We start from the raw sequence: 17,495 nt of genomic DNA on the forward strand, positions 1-17,495 counted from the left end.
CCCAGGCATCCTTTCCTCAACCCCTAATCTACCACCCATCTTGAGACTACAGCAGAGTTGGAGTTGAAAAAGTCGAGAGCAAGAATTTCTCTGAAGAAGCTCTCATTCTGCATCCACTCCCTCAATCTGTCTTTTCCACAAAGGGGAAGAAGAGGGATCTTTTACCCTCACACTGCGATCTAGTGGGAGATTCCAGGAGACTCCTCGGTGTACTGCAGTCAGATTTGGCTGAAATATCTGAAGTCATGCTAACAAGCAGCGTTCAGAGACAGTGAATGTGAATTGCACTTTACACAGGCAAGGATGTAAGGAGAGATCCTTTTCAACCGTATAAGGGTCTCCTGGGAGCCAGACTGGAGCCATCTTCAAAGAGACCTTGCTCTCAAGAGGCTTACCACAGAGAGTCTGGTAAGGTGGAAGGCCCAGGGCTCCGAGTCTGAGAGTTTGTACTGTAAAGTGGCCAACCACATCCCACATCACAGGACTGGTCACTGTCGGAGATTCCTGGTGAGGCTGGGGGCGGGGGGTCGGAGGGGGTGGCAAGCAGGGTTTCTTAGAAATCCACAAGATGTATTGCAAGAGAAAGATCTAGATCTGGGTTTATTTTTGCCAAGCCTCATGAACACCAAGGACAGATTGTAAAAACAGCAATCTCTGATCCTGTTTGTTTCCTTAATGCCTTCTTCCCAATTCAGAAGGAATGAGGAGTCATAAGCTGGCCTAGTGAGCAGGATTTAGAAATGGTAAGGCTATGGATTAGAAGCATCCATGCTTCCCTTCCCAGTACAGGATTCAGAAGCTGGGGATGGTGATTCAATTGTTATTCATCATTAAGCAAGTATGCAGAGTGCTTTCAATGTGCCATGTATCAGTATGATCCCGTGCTTGGAAATATCAGCAAACAGACCAGATATCTACATTCTTCTGGGGCGGGGGTAGGGAGATAGGATAAGAGAACACAGTAAATATGATGAATAGGTAAATTATATATTATGTTTCAAATGATTAATACTTGGACTTCCCTGGAGGTCAAGTAGTTAGGAATCTACCTGCCAGTGCAGGGGACACGGGTTTGATACCTGGCCTGGGAACTAAGATCCCACATGCCAAGGAGCAGTTAAGCCCATGAGCCATAACTACTGAAGCCCGCGTGCACTACAGCCCACGCTCCACAGCAAGAGAAGCCACCCATGAGGAGCATGTGTACCGCAACTAAAGAGTAAACCCCACTCACCACAGGAGAGAAAACCTACGCACAACAACACAGACCCAGAATAGCCAAAGATTTTCTTTTAAGTGATGAATGCCGTGTGTAATTTGATCAAACTAAGGGCATTAAGAATGCTGAGAGAAAGGGTAGCTTTATACTTTTAAATCGAGTGTTTATTGTCAAGTCTTAGGAGATTTAAATCAAAAGTCAGATCTTGTCACTCCTCTGGTCAAAAAGCGAGCAATGGCTCCTACAGTTTGGCCGCTGAGTCAACAAACTATAAATGAGAAGAGTGGAAGCAGAGAGAACTGATAGGAGGCCACTATAATAAAATGGGAGATCGTGGTGGCTGATAGCAGCAGTGGGGGAGGTGAGAAGTGACCAGATTCTGGAGATATTTCCAAGTAGACATCCTGACCAGTAGATGTGAAGTGTGGGGAAAGGGGGAAATGGGAGGAGAGGTAAGTTCCAGTTGATTCCAAGGTTTTTGACCTAAGCAGATGGTATTTTGCAATTACCCAAAACTGACACAGGGAAAAGTACTGGTAGAATATATTTGGGGTTAAAAGACAGTCTTGGGCTCTGTTCAGTCTGAGGTGTCCATGGGACCATCAGGTTAAAAACTACCTAGATAATTTGGTACATAAAGATGTAGGCTGGGGCTCCAAATTTAGGGATAGAGACCAAGAATTGTCTACAGCTTGTAACAAGGGCCCCAATATAAAAGACAAACCTAGACAGCATATTTAAAAGCAAAGACATTACTTTGCCAACAAAGGTCTGTGAACACTTTGGTTTTTCCAGTAGTCATGTATGGATGTGGGAGTTGGATCATAAAGAAGTCTGAGCCCAAGGAATTGATGCTTTTGAACTGTGGTGAAGACTCTAGAGAGTCCCTTCGACTGCAAGGAGATGAAACTAGCCAATCATAAAGGAAATCGGTCCTGAAGATCCATTGGAAGGACTGATGCTGAAGCTGAATCTCCAATACTTTGGCCACCTGATGTGAAGAACTGACTCATTAGAAAAGACCCTGATTCTGGGAAAGATTGAAGGCAGGAGGAGAAGGGCATGACAGAGAATGAGATGGTTGATGGCATCACGGACTCAGTGGACATGAGTTTGAGCAAGCTCCAGGAGATGGTGAAGGACAGGGAAGCCTGGCGTGCTACAGTCCTTGGGGTCGCAAACAGTCGGACATGACTGAGCTGCTGAACAACATAAGAGAAAAAGCAGCTATTGTAAAGCACCATGAGTGAACTGTGAGGTATCCAGAACCCAGGTAGAAAAGAAAAGAACAAGTAATGAATTTACTTAAAACCAGAACAGAACTTTCTGCCAAGTCTTGTTGTTCAAAAAAAAATCTTACTACATAGATACTCTTTAGTAATTCAGAAAGTTTTTTCAATAATTACTGTTTTTTAAAAGATATTCTGGGTTTCTTTTTCTAGATTTTTATTTGTTGAATTTCTTAAAATGGGAAACATCATGTATCTTCCATATGGGGAGAAGAGAGACTGCCTAGGGTCAGAGGTGGCTTGAAAATGTGATAGAACCTCTCTATTCTCAACATATAAAAGGCTCTCCTATTAAACTTCTCTCTCTTGTTTCATCTATTCATCTTTTCTCTTGGTTGACATAATAATCTGTCGATCACATAATCAGGGCCCTGGAAGGTAAGTGGCCCACTGACCCAGTTCTCTTCCCAAAGAGCACCCAGGGCACCAGCTGAGAGACTCAGCCTGCTTGTCCAGGAGAGCTTCTTGCTCATACCTTCCTGATAAGCCTTCATCAGAGCCCAGTTAGCTCTGCAGTTCTTGACAATGTAACTGGCATGGCATTTTTCTGGTAGAAGAAAAGAAATAAATGTCTTAATCAGTGTTATCAATAAAGCCAAATATAATGACTTTTCTCCCTGAAGAGTTGGAGTAAAGTCCTTCTTCAGCAATTTTTTTCAAATTTAGAGTACCACACCTCTCTTAAATATAGACAAAATTATTTTTTATAGAAGAGTGTTAATTTCTTTATGCCAACCAGTCAGTTAAGAATATTTTTGGAGTCCCCTCTGTTTATAAAGTATTAGTTATATATGATTTCAGAACTCAGAGCTACATTCCTACCATTGTTCCTTGGTGAACCCTCTAACTACAATTTTAAAAAAGGAAATTTAGCCTCCCCTCTGCAGTCCAGACAAAGAAAATTGCAGCCAGAGGTCAGAGGAATGGACTAAATGTCACTCTGACCCAAAGGTTTGGAAAGACTGTAAAAAATGCCATTATGAAAAATAAGGGGCCGAGAGAAATCATGGTATAATATCAAACTGCTAGGTATATTCCTGGGATGATTTATGTTCCCATGATGGATGGACCTGGAACACAGAAGTATAGACAGTCTGTTCAGTTGCCTTTCAGACTGAAGGACAGACTAGACCAGTCAGTCCTTAACAGTCCCAAGGCTCTAACACAGTGCATAACCAGAGTACAGAAAACAATGGAGCAAACCCCCAAAACACAGAGATGTAAGAATAAACATAGCCTAATAAAGGAAAACATTTGTAATAGACTTAAACTCAGAGGATTTCGCTTTGACTTAGAAGGCGGTAGAAGAACTAGTTCCAAATCAGGCTGAGAGAGTTATTTTGCTTTGCTCGAGTCAGAGCTAATGATCCTAATGACTTTAAATGTTCCTAAATTATTCCCCAGACTTGGTTAGATTTTGTGCTGGGGCCATAGTTTAGACAACAGACGCTGATTTATTTAGTGTTCAATCAATCCAGCTCTCAGTTTGCCAACATTCTGGCCCACTGTTCATACAGTGAGGGTTGAAATTCATACGCCCACCTCTAAAATATTTCAAAGTCATAGCATCACTTCAGATTTATCAAAGTACATTTTCAGAGTTAACTGTATAGGCTTTTTTTTTTTCTTTTTTCATTTCTTTCTTTGATTTGTACTTCCTGAGCCATATGTGTTATCTTTCTGTTACCCAGAAAATTCAACTGACTAGAACCTCTTTCTCTAGAACTTTTCTGCAGTGAGGGACATGCTCTGTATCTGCATTGCCTAATACAGTAGCTACTAGTCACACATGACTTGATGTGTGACTCGTGTGTCTAAGGAACTAAATTCTTAATTTAATAATTTTACTTAAATTTGTATTTTAAAGAACCGCATGTAACTAGTGGTGACTGTGTTACTGGACAGTGCTGTTGCAGAAAAACAGAGAAGGTGTTGTATATTACTAGATTATAGACAGATACTGCCTTTATGTGCAAATGTGTCTGCAAAACAGTGATTCTTTCCATACTCTAAGCAGAAGAAATCTATCTTTTATTATATGGCCTGTAGTAGGCCATACGCAGAACTGATATGGGACTGCTGACAAGATAAGAAGGAGTATTAGTTATACCAAACAGTGGATGGCTTGAAACAATAGGAATATATCATCTTACAATGTTGGAGGCCAGAAGTGCAAACCAAGATGTTGGCAGGGCCATGCTCTCTCTTCCATCTCCAGAGGAAAATCCTTACCAGCCTATTCTGGCTTCTGTTGTTTGCCAGCCATCCTTGGTATTCCTTGACTTGTAGATAGCATTTTTGAGTCATATGGATAAAGTCCCCTGTGCGTCTTCATATTGTTTTCCTTCTGTGTCTCTGTCCTAATTTCTCTTTTTTATAGGGATACTAGTCATAGGGACTAGGGCCCACTCAGTGACCAGATTTTAACTTGATAACCTCTGTAAAGACCTTATTTCTGGGTCAGAGACTTTCCCAGTTTTCCTGTAGATATCACGTTTTCCCTAAGGAAAATAAAGGTAAGTTCTGTTTTCCAGTCTTTTAAAAGAATAAAAATAATAATTATAATAAAGACCCTATTTCTAAGTATGGGCAATCTCTGAGGTGCCTGGGATTAGAACTTCAGCATATCTTTGCCAGGGGGAAACTGAATACAGAACATTCACTGTAGCAGTCATTTCTTTGCATGGATGTAAGCGGGTCCCTGAAAGCTGACAAGCCCCGTCTTTCATTCTGATCCTTAAAAGGCAGCTGGTACAGGTCAGAAGTCTGGCGGCCCTCCATTCCCATGTAAACAGTATTGACCACATAACTCTGAAAATAAGATATTGAGAAGCCTTATCTGCTCGTCTTTAACCTTCTCTAGTCCTTGCTGTGTACAAGTTTCACCCTAGACTAAGGAGAAACTGACTTTGAATGGAAACCAAGGTGTCATTCTCCGGCCTTCAAATGAGACCAGCTCTATGGTCCGGCCTGCACAGTGTTGCTCTTTGAACTTACCACTGTTCACAGCTTTCAGCAAGTTTAGATAAGGAAGGCTTTCCCTTTAATTTTTTTTTCCTTTAGGAAGTGCATACTTGCCCTTCTCTCCTTTTGCCTGTCTTTTCAATTCCCTCTGCTAAGTGAATCCGATGTGTCTAGTGCTCCTTTTGTGTCAGGCAACATGCTTCTGCTACCCCTTCACTTTATACCTGATGCTTCAGAAAACCTGTTAGGTCAGTCAAAAGCAAAAGGCACAAATCTCCCCCAGATTAAATCAGATCCAGGCAGCAGCTCAGAGGAAAGCCATAGGCCCTGATGAGCTGGGCTGTGGAAAATGTCCCTGGTGAAGCTGAAGACCCATGATTGCTAGGAGGGCTGAGGGGGATAAAGAGGATTTGCATGAGCAAGAAAGTCCAAGGGGCTTCCCAGATGGCCCTACAGGAGAGGCAAAAGACCTGGGTTCGATCCCTGGGTTGGGAAGATCCTCTGGAGAAGGGAATGGCAAACCACTGCAGTATCCTGGCCTGGACAATTCCATGGACAGAGGAGCCTGGCAGGCTACCGTCCATGAGGTCACAAAGAGTCGGACATGACTGAGCAACTGAGCAAAAGAAGTCCAAAAGCCACTAAAGGAAAGGAAAAGGGTATGAAGGGACTGGAGAGGTGAGGTTTGTCAAGGCAGCTTAATAGGGGACTTTGAGAAGCAGAACAATAAGGAGGGTATGAGATGAGATGCTGAGGAACTTACTGTGTTGTAGCTTGAGGAGTGAAAGTGAATGACTCAGTCTTGTCCCACTTTTTGTGACCCCATTCAGTCTATGGAATTCTCCAGACCAGAATAGTGGAGTGGGTATCTTTTCCCTTCTCCAGGGGATCTTTCCAACCCAGGGATCGAACCCAGATCTCCCACATTGCAGGCAGATTCTTTACCAACTGAGCTATCGGGGAAGCCCAACATGAGAGAGGGAGGTGAAAAAATAAAAAAGAGAAAAGCCTGTTCAATCAGCATCTCCAAGGACTGAGTAAGATGATGTCAACCAGACTCTCGATAATACTTCATCAGTGGAAAGCTGAGTTGAGTTAGACAATAAGCTTCTTGAGGGCAATAAAAAGAGACTATCTTATGAGCTTTCTCTATCAGCACCTAGTGTAGTCCCTGGTGCATGGAAATTGTCCAGTAACTGCAAATGTGTTTTATTTCACCTGCATGGGGTTAAAAAATAGTTTTTAAAACGGAGATTTCCAATGGACATAAAACTCACTGGACTGTGGTTCACAGTGGCATGCCTGCTCAGGCTTACCACAGTCTGCACCACTCTCTGTTATATCTCCATAGAGTCCATTTTACCCCACCTCTGTGGCCAGTGTCTGTTTTGATTGATAAATGTCACTCCCGTAACAGTGAAACATCATTAATAGCATCTCTACATGTAGCTCACCTGCCAGTTCCCCACAGGCCTTTGAGACTGCCACCTCTCGCAAACATTAGCCATCTCTCCATCTCATCCACAGGTGCTCATCTGAGCTTCTGTGCCCTATATATCTTCTTCTTCTGCTCCCCTATATATCTCAAAATATTTGGCTTGTTGACATCCTTATGTCACCTGTAGAACGTGGCTTTTTTAATAGCCTCATTCCCCTGGAAAGCCCTAAGTAATTTCTGTGTCCAGCCTCTAAGTTTAATCACTCCTCTAGTCCTCTTCATTGTTGGTTGTTAGTTTCCATGATCTCTTCCCAGAAAACCCCACTTTTGCTCACTTCTCTGGGGCTCCGTCCACCCCCATGGTTGCTGTTTATTACTGGATTTGAATTCTAAATGTTTGGGTACTCTTTGTTTACCTAAACTTTTGGCAAAATAAAACAAGAAGAGGGAGTTTTATTGCAGAAAAATATTCTATAGATTAAAAAAATTACTTTCCTAAAGAAACTTGAATCATCAGCAGATAAGAAAGAAAATCAGAAGCATAAATTTTTGGACCAATTTTCTAAGGGTTCTGTGTAAGCCAAGAAAATATCTAAAGTACTAGGAGCTCCGTCTTAACACTGAACTCCTGTGGTGGCCGGAATTTGGCTACATTTCAAAATAATAAGCATTTGGTTCAGAAGGCTGTTTAAAGGAAATAAAAAGGCATAAAATCTCAGTCATTCAATATGGTTTGTATTAGAATAAATTGATTACCCAAAACCTAACGTGATTAGAGCTCTGCCAAGAGGCTGGCAAGCAACCACTGTTGACATAGTCCAAATTCTAATCAGTTACTTGTAACAAGTGATTATTTAATAACCATTCACATTCATCTTTGCTTCTTCAGCCAAAAAAAAAAAGGAGGAAAAAAGAGAAGAATCCTCAGAGGGAATAGAGTTCCAAGCTTTTTTTTTTTCTTCTCTTCGTGAGTGCAAGAAAATGTATCTATATGCAAAGAAAAATTCAGTGTTGTCAGTCAGACCCTACAGAGTGAAAATCCAAGTCCCTCTCTCCATCCCTGAAACTTAAAGAGCAGTTGACTTACTCAGCGGTCCTTAGGGTATAAATATTGGATGAGATGTGGTGTCATGATGCTTCTCTTAGAGAGAAAGTTATTTTTTTCTCTTGTAACCTCTATAAAAGCCTGAAACTGCAAAGCAAAATTCAATTTAAAAATGTTCCATTCTTTCTTGGTACTTTATTGAATGATGAATCCATTTCATCAAGCTTCTGAAATTCCAGAAATGAACTTATCAGGTATACTGAATGATGATAAGCGCGGCAAATTTAAAGAGAAAATTCAGAACATGTTTAAGACAGTGATGCTTTACTAATAGACAATTAACTTAAAAAAAAAAAAGTTTTTGTTAAACAGACTCTTGAACAGAAAAAAAAAAAGCAGCATTTCTTTTTACTGCATGTTATCCCTATAAAGAATATTTCTCCTCATTTCTTCCTTGATGAATTTTGGTAAAAACATTTGTAGTTAGCTTTTGACTTCCTAGTATTTTATTTACTTCGCAAGACACCCATGAGTTGTTCAGGTTGCTATCCAGTTGTCTTTTGTAACTGTCTAAAAACATGATAGAACTGTCAAAGGTATATGAAACTAGTTACATAAATCTTGAAAGTCAGCATTATTTGCTCTCTGATGGTATATATTTTCAGCCAAAAAGTTCATATAAAGAAAAGCTATAAATGCCATTTGCGGGCGAGATCAGACACAACCATGCCTGTTTACCAGCATCAGCACCAATGACAGCATCTGTGATGCTGGTACAGAAGTTCCGTGGCCGCTTGCTCTTGAACTGAATGGAGTGAGGTCTTAATGCAGACCCTTCCCACCACCCTACAGTGTACACCTCTGCCCTGGAGAGCACTGAGAGCAGAGTCAGCTACATCTCACCCTTTTCCCACGTTTTCCCAGAAAGGCTGAGCTGGGACAGGCATCTTCAGCACGGGTCAGGAGAGACCCTGTGAGAGGGACCCTGAGAAGGATAGCTTTCTCTGGGTCATCTCTGGTATTCCCTGAGAAGAGCTCGTGTCTGAGAAAATTGCTTCTGCATCTTAGGTTGCTCAGGTGTTCCTAATCTTCTAGCATTTGCTTTTTCATGCAAATGGAAGAAGGCCTTACAGGATGCTAACTTAGCCCGTGTGTGTGTGTGTATGTGTGTGTGCATGCATGCGTGCATGTGTCTGTGTGTCTTGCTAACTCCGTTTTCAGCCCATACACGTGTGTGTGTGTTGCTAACTCCATTTTCAGCCCATACGTGTGTGTGTGTGGGTATGTGACTTAAGTCACTCAGTCATGTCCTCATGTCCAACTCTTTGTGATAAATCCATTCTCAGCCTATACCTTCATGTGTGTGTGTCTGAGAGAGATTTAGTCACTCAGGCATGTCCTCATGTGTGACTCTTTGTGATAAATCTATTTTCAGCCTATACCTTCATGTGTGTGTGAGAGATTTAGTCACTCAGGCATGTCCTCATGTGTGACTCTTTGTGATAAATCTATTTTCAGCCTATACCTTCATGTGTGTGTGTGAGAGAGACTTAGTCACTCAGGCATGTCCTCATGTCTGACTCTTTGCGATAAATCCATTTTCAGCCTATACCTTCATGTGTGTGTGTGAGAGAGATTTAGTCACTCAGGCATGTCCTCATGTCTGACTCTTTGCGATAAATCCATTTTTAGCCCATACCTTCACGTGTGTGAGTGTGTGTGCAAGCATGCACTTAGTCACTCAGTCGCGTCCGACTCCTTAGGATACCTTCCTAGCTCTGTTAATTGGCAAGCAAAGTCTCCATGGCCACTTGTCAAGGCTACTGTCAGGACCTTCTGGTGCACACACACTCCTGCAGTGGCCGATTTCTCAGCCAAGATAGGGAATTTGGAAGGGAGAAACCTCTTTTCTCGTACCTTTTAATTGAGGCTCACTTCCTTCAAAATCCTACTGAGAAACATTATAACCCATGAAATCCTCTCCTGGCTTCTAATTAATTCCCTTGACTCAATTAGTTCATCTTATTTAGAGATTATAGTCTTAAAATGTTGCAATGAAAAGAAAAAAGTATCACTGTAGTCTCAAATGCCTTGTCTGTCTCTACAAGGGTACAAGATCTTAAGAAATCATCTAAAGTTTTGTACCTCAGTGTTCTCAACTGTAAATGGGTATTTGAGTATGTTATTCCTCATTTATTCAGCATTTATTTCATGCTCAAACACTAAGAATCACTCATGGCTTTTATAAGCTTCTAGGGGCATCTCTGATGGCTCAGCCGGAGAAGGCAATGGCACCCCACTCCAGTACTCTTGCCTGGAAAAGCCCATGGATGGAGGAGCCTGGTGGGCTGTGGTCCATGGGGTCGCAAATAGTCGGACACAACTGAGCAACTTCACTTTCACTTTTCACTTTCATGCACTGGAGAAGGAAATGGCGACCCACTCCAGTGTTCTTGCCTGGAGAATCCCAGGGATGTGGGAGCCTGGTGGGCTGCCATCTATGGGGTTGCACAGAGTCGGACACGACTGAAGTGACTTAGCAGAAGCAGCTGATGGCTCAGCAGGTAAAAAATCTGCCTGTAGTGCAGGAGACACAGGTTCAATCCCTGGATCAGGAAGATCGAATGGAGGAGGGCAGGGCAGCCTACTCCAGTATTCTTGCTGGGAAAATCCTATGGACAGAGGAACCTGGTGGGCTACAGTCCATAGGGTCAAACAGTCAGACATTACTGAGCATGCATGCACACATAAGCTCTTCTTTCCTTGAGAAGCTGATAGTTTACTGGGATTACCCCAGACTGTCCCTATTTCTCTTTCTTGCCTTTACTCCCTCATTCCACAAATATGTTATGAGTTTATATTATATTGCAAGCATTATTCTAGGCACCAAAGTGGAGAGAAGAGAATGAAGGGAGAGGAGAGAGAAAATTCCCTAACCTTATGGAATTTATTGGGGAGACATAGATTACTTTTTTGAAAAAGAAGATCTAAAATACTAAGCAGGTAATAGACACTGATAACATAGATTGTATTAAACTCTAAAGGCATTGGAGGGAGAGAGGTGTGTGGATATCTGGCAAGATTTTCCCCAGCAGGGAACATAGCAAAAGCCAATACTGAAACAAGAGCACCTGGCACTTTAACAGTCAGAGAGGCCAGACCAGAACAAGAGGGTGAGACTAGGAGATGAGGGCCAGAGCACGATGGGATCCTGCTCACGAAGGCCATGGAGAGGACGTTGACATTTACTGCAAGGTAGAAGGGAGCTCACTGGGGATTTTTAGCAGAACAGTGACATAATTCTACTTTCTTTTAATGGAAAGGCAAAGACATCATCAGAGAACTTTATAAAGCAGCTTAAAAAATCAAGGTGAAAAATAATAGTATCAGGGACCCAAATGGAAATAATCATGACAGAGGTGGGAAGAAATTTGCTTTTGTTCAGTCACTCAGTCATGTCCGACTCTGCAACCCCACGGACTGCAGCATGCAAGGATTCCCTGTCCTTCACTATCTCCCAGCGCCTGCTCAAACTCATGTCCGTTGAGTCATTGATGCAATCCAGCCACTGCATCCTCTGAGGCCCCCTTCTCTTCATGCCCTCAATTTTCCCCAGCATCAAGGTCTTTTCCAGTGAGTGGGCTCTTTGCATCAGGTGGCCAAAGTATTGGAGCTTCAGCTTCAGCATCAGTCCTTCCAATGAGTATTCAGAGTTGATTTCCTTTAGGATTAACTGGTTTGATTTCCTTGCTGTCCAAGGAACTCTCAAGAGTCTTCTCCAGCACCACAGTTTGAAAGCATCAATTCTTTGACGCTCAGCCTTGTTTATGATCCAACTCTCACATCTGTACATGACTACTGGAAAAACCATAACTTTGACTATTCAGACCTTTGTAGGCAAAGTAATGTCTCTGCTTTTTAATATGCTGTCTAGGTTGGCCATAGCTTTTCTTCCAAGGAGCAAGCGTGAAAGAAAATTTTAGTTTCATGAGAAGAAATGGTTGGATGTTTTATATGTTCTGGGAACTCAGTACACTGTGTATATTTCCATTGTATCATTTACCAAGCTGTTCTGTGAGCGGTGCATTTATCAGGACTGAGAGCTGCTGAAAACAGTGGTTTTGTCTTTCCCCTTTGTACCTAAGCAGAATTCTCTAAACTTTATTTATTAATTGCTTAATAAACATTTTCTGAAAATTGAATGAACCTGGACCAGAACATAGAGCTCAGAATTGACCCACACGAATACAGTCAACTGATCCTTGACAAAGGAACAGAGGTAATGCAATATAGAAGAGAGAGTCTTTGCAGCAAATGGTGCTGGTACAACTGGCTGTTATACAGATAAAAATCAAAATCTGAATACCTTACACCCTTTGCAAAAATTAACTCAGAATGGATCACAGACCTAAAGATAAAATGGAACACTATAAAACTTCTAGAAGAAAGCATCGGAGAAAAGTCTATGTGCCTTTGGATTTGGTGATAACTTTTTAGGTGCAACATCATAAACATGCCCCATGAAACAAAGAATTGTTAAATTAGACTTCACTGAAGTTAAAAACTTCTGCCCTGCAAAAGATACCATTCCATAATAACAACAACAACAAAAACACGCAAGAGCACTGCTCTCAGCACAAAAGTTCTCAAGGGAGAAACTTTGCTCTGACCTCAGAATAGCCAACTTCAAGCCAAAGTCTCTGTTCCTAAAGCCCATCTGCACTCATGCTGAGCAATGTTGAAAGGAATATTTAAATCGATTCTGTTGCTCCCACTGGGGCTTCTCCTTCCCTGCCAAGAACAAGAAAGACCCAGGATCACTGCTTCTTGGGGGAGATGATTATCATAATGTCCTGCATTGCCCCCTCCTGTGATTTGGACGGTGTCACAAGAGTGGAACTGACTTGGATACTCCCATTCCAACTCATCCCCTCTTCCTGGGATGTGAGGAGACAAGGAGACGCAGAACCATATCAACTCTCATCTGCTGGAAATGGAGATTGGTGGACTTTTTTTTTTTTGGTTTTGAGGTATTAGCATCAAGCCTGGTAGATAGATTGTTGCAGAAGGATTTCTAGAACATGTCACTAATTCAGACACATTTGGTGAAAAATTTAAAAGGTGGAAAACATAGAGAATTTTAAACATTTCCATTACCTCCATATATACCAGAGAACCTGTGTGGTCTTTCACACAGGGTCCAACCAGAATGCAGAAATGACACCAACTATTTAAACAGAATGAATCTAATAAAGAATTGTTAATTAGATATTGCAGAACTGAAAAAGCAAACAAAAGAACACGAAGGATTTACAGAGATTGCAAGTGCAATAAGCAGTCATTATTCCTAAGATGAAAGGAACAAAGGGAAGTGGTGAAAATTATTAAAATAAAAATACCTGAAGGAAAGGCCTTGCAGGTGCAGGGTCACTCAGGGAGGTTAATGAGGCTGGTAAGTGCTGGGAATGTTGTAAATTGAATCCATTTGGAAAGCCTGTTCTTCCCAGATAGTGCAGACACATCTCAACCTAGAGTACGTAAGACGTTTTCACAAGTGCCAAATTAATGAAGAATGGATACATTAGGTTTTACTATAACTGCAAAGTTATATAAGGCTTGAAACTTCTAATCCAATTTTCAGAATTGTACTACGGTGGTGAATGTGAAAGTCACTCAGTCATGTCCAACTCATTGCAACCCCATGGACTGTAGCCCTACCACGCTCAGATGAGCCTGGAAGTCCATGAGTCCATGGAATTCTCTAGGCAAGAATACCGGAGTGGGTTACCATTTTCTTCTGCAGGGGATCTTCCTGACCCAGGGATCAAACCCAGGTCTCCTGCATTGTAGGCAGACTCTTTACCCTCTGAGTCTAGGGTAGAGGACTGCAAACCATTCCAAGTCAATACAGGAGAGCATCACTGGTCAGAAATGTGAGGGTGGGAGCTACAACTATTAGTTAAATCAGAGTTGGAATCGGAATAACCTGACTTTAAACTTCTTTAAATAAGCAGAGGCTTTTTGACTATGCCTGAAAAGGAAGTGTGTATGTGCGGAAGGAAGACTTTAAACACTGGATAGAGCCTTGGAGTGGCTTCCATGAGTTCACAGTTGTGAAATGGGTGTTGGCAAGTAATAGCTGTGAGATGGGGGTCCAAGGTCTGCCCAGCCAAGAGTTAGCAGTCCTCTCATGCAACTGAACTTCCAGTCCTTGAACTATAACTGTGAAAGTCTCCAGTGCTCTCTGGGTGTGTTCTGACCCCCAGCCTGCATTCCTTTCCCATGTTTTTCCCTCCCATCTGCTCAATGTTCTCCTTCACACCTTTTTTCCCTTCCTTCACTGTGTATCTTTCCGCATTTCCTGATCACCACCAGTAGTACATTCATTACCAATTACTGTGAGCTGGTCATGGTATCTAAGTCAACCAGCCCTAAATCCTGGGGCTCATTTACTTCAATGACTAGAAACATAGTCTCTAACATAGTTAGATAACTCTAACATAGTCTTTAACATAGTTAAATTGGAAATGTAATATGTGAAACCAGAAAACAAAAAAAGACTTTTTTATCTTTTTGAACTTAAAAAATATATAACAGTTAAGAACAGAATTGAGAGGAAACCTTAGTGGGTAACTCTCTAGCTAAGATGAGTGTGTGGTTAGTAACTCTTCTCTGATGGTGTGTCATGAAAAGTTACATGAGGAAAAAGAGTTTTCTTAATCTCTATCTCTGTTAAAAATAATTTTTGAGTTAGGGTGAGTTTATAGACAATGTTTCTATTTTCAAAATTCCGTTATTTTTGATATTGACGTAAAATATATTTTCAGGATTTCTCTGGTGTCGCAGCGCTGCACGCCCAATGCAGGGAGCATAGATTCAATCCTTAGTCAGGGAACTACCACATGGTGTGGCCACAAGAATAAATAAACAAAAATAAACACAAGAAATAAAATATATTTTGCTTTTGCAGTGACCACCATGGATTCTTCATCTGTATTTCTACTTGATCTTCAGCGGGTGTAACCCTCTAACTAACCTCACTATTAAATTTCTCTCTAAACACTCTGTCAAGTGATTAATTCTCCTCAAAGCAATATAGTAGAGCTCTCACCCACTGTTACTTCAAGGGAATACCTGGGAATGATTTGGGAAGGTTGATATTCATACTCTGATTTTGTTCTGGTCTTCATCAGTTGAATCAAAGTTGAGGATATAGGTTGTATATATGAAGAGAAGGAGTCTGGGAGGAGAAGTTCTTTAAATTCTGACAAATTCTATCTGAGGATTTTTTTTTTTTATAACTTAAAGCCCTATTTGTGTAAAAGACACACACGGCCATGTTTGAGAGCTCAGCAGTGGCCGCAGAACTGGAAAAGGTCAGTTTTCATTCCAATCCCAAAGAAAGGCAATGCCAAAGAATGCTCAAACTACCACACAATTGTACTCATCTCACACGCTAGTAAAGTAATGCTCAAAATTCTCCAATCCAGGCTTCAGCAATACGTGAACCATGAACTTCCTGATGTTCAAGATGGTTTTAGAAAAGGCAGAGGAACCAGAGATCAAATTGCCAACATCTGCTGGATCATGGAAAAAGCAAGAGAGTTCCAGAAAAACATCTACTTCTGCTTTATTGACTATGCCAAAGCCTTTGACTGAGTGGATCACAATAAACTGTGGAAAATTCTGAAAGAGATGGGAATACCAGACCACCTGACCTGCCACTTGAGAAACCTGTATGCAGGTCAGGAAGCAACAGTTAGAACTGGACATGGAACAACAGACTGGTTCCAATTCCAGGCTGGGATTTCTTTGGAAGGAATGATGCTAAAGCTGAAGCTCCAGTACTTTGGCCACCTCATGCAAAAAGTTGACTCATTGGAAAAGACTCTGATGCTGGGAGAGATTGGGGGCAGGAGGAGAAGGGGACGACAGAGGATGAGATGACTGGATGGCATCACTGACTCGATGGACGTGAGTCTGAGTGAACTCTGGGAGATGGTGATGGACAGGGAGGCCTGGCATGCTGCGATTCATGGGGTCGCAAAGAGTTGGACACGACTGAGTGACTGAACTGAACTGAAGAGAGGAGCCCTTGAGCACACACAGGCATTGGCTTGGGGGAAAGCCTGGTGAAGGAGGTGGAAAGCTTCTGTGATCCTGTCACCAGAAACACTGAGGGTTCATTCTCTGTGTGTCTGTCCCTGCAGTGATTCCATTAACACACACACTCATACATCTCTCTGTGGCTGGCATCCTAATCGTGGCTTCCTTACTGGTTTTCCTAGTGAAATCGCCTGTCTGTAAGGCCAGAACAGAGCGAAGGGATATTCGACCCACGTAGAACTCAAGATCCAGTTTTCTGGGTGTGGTTCACACTTGCTACTCCTTTGAGGGCTGCAAATGATCATTTCTAGAAAATATTATTCACATTGGTCACATGCTTTATTTTTTTTAAAGCACCATTCTGAGGAGCTGGAATGCAGGTTTCAGGACAAAGTGTGGGATGTAGAGAAAACAATTTCTTATTCAAGATCTCAATGTCTTCATCTTCAAAGTGATAAAGGAGACCTAGATAATTAAACCATACTGTCATAATAGAAGTTATGGATGCCCCCCAAGGGCATTTGATTTTTGGACTTTGTATTGGATACAATACAAAGTATTGTACTGGATATTTGTACTGGATATTGAGGGAAATCCCAATAGAGTAATGAATGACTTTCAAGATGAGCATTAAGAGGCACTGGGGAGACCTCCCTGGTGATTCAGTGGCTGAGAATCCACCTTCCAATGCAGGGGATGAGGGTTTAATCTCTGGTCAGGGAACTAAGCTCCCCCATGCTGTGGGGCAACTAAAGCTGAGTGCTGCTAGTAGAGAAGCCACCAGGCGCCTCCACTACCGAGCCCATGCGCCCCGGAGCCCATGCGCCCCAACAAGAGGAGCCCATGCACCGCAAGGAAGAGCCCACACACGCTAGGACCCAGCACAGCCAAAGATAAAATAAAAAGCATCAGGAAGTGATGTTCTTTCTTTATGTCCTCCCGGGTGTAATTTAGGTTTCAGACAGGTACCCTGTGCCAATCCAGGCAGAAGTGCTATTCATGACAGACCTGGAAAAAGCAGGATTGTTAGGCATATGAGCTTCAAAGGGCTCTCTTGCTCAGGTAGCAGACAAAAGACAAAGTATGAAGAGTGCAGGAACCGGCTAACAAAAATCAGAAAACAGGCTTTGCAATTATATCAGGAAGCTTGTGGGCAGAGTAACAGAGTTTCCTCCTGAAAGTTACCTTAAAATATAATAGCTTATTTTCTGACATGACGAGAAATCCAAGATTGGTTCAGAGGCTTGACATAGTTGTCAATGACCCACCTTTGTGATCTGGCATCTGTGTTTTGGAAATGCTTTATTTCTGGTCTCAGAAGCAGTGACTATAGAGTGGTCATGATAACCAATCTCTGGCAAAAGAGAATGGAATGACCATAATTGGCTTATGCTAATTTCATTCCTTTCCTAGGAATGGGACCATATTTTCTGA

The sequence above is a fragment of the Budorcas taxicolor genome, chromosome 16 (assembly GCF_023091745.1).
Source record: "Budorcas taxicolor isolate Tak-1 chromosome 16, Takin1.1, whole genome shotgun sequence".
Classification (NCBI taxonomy): domain Eukaryota; kingdom Metazoa; phylum Chordata; class Mammalia; order Artiodactyla; family Bovidae; genus Budorcas; species Budorcas taxicolor.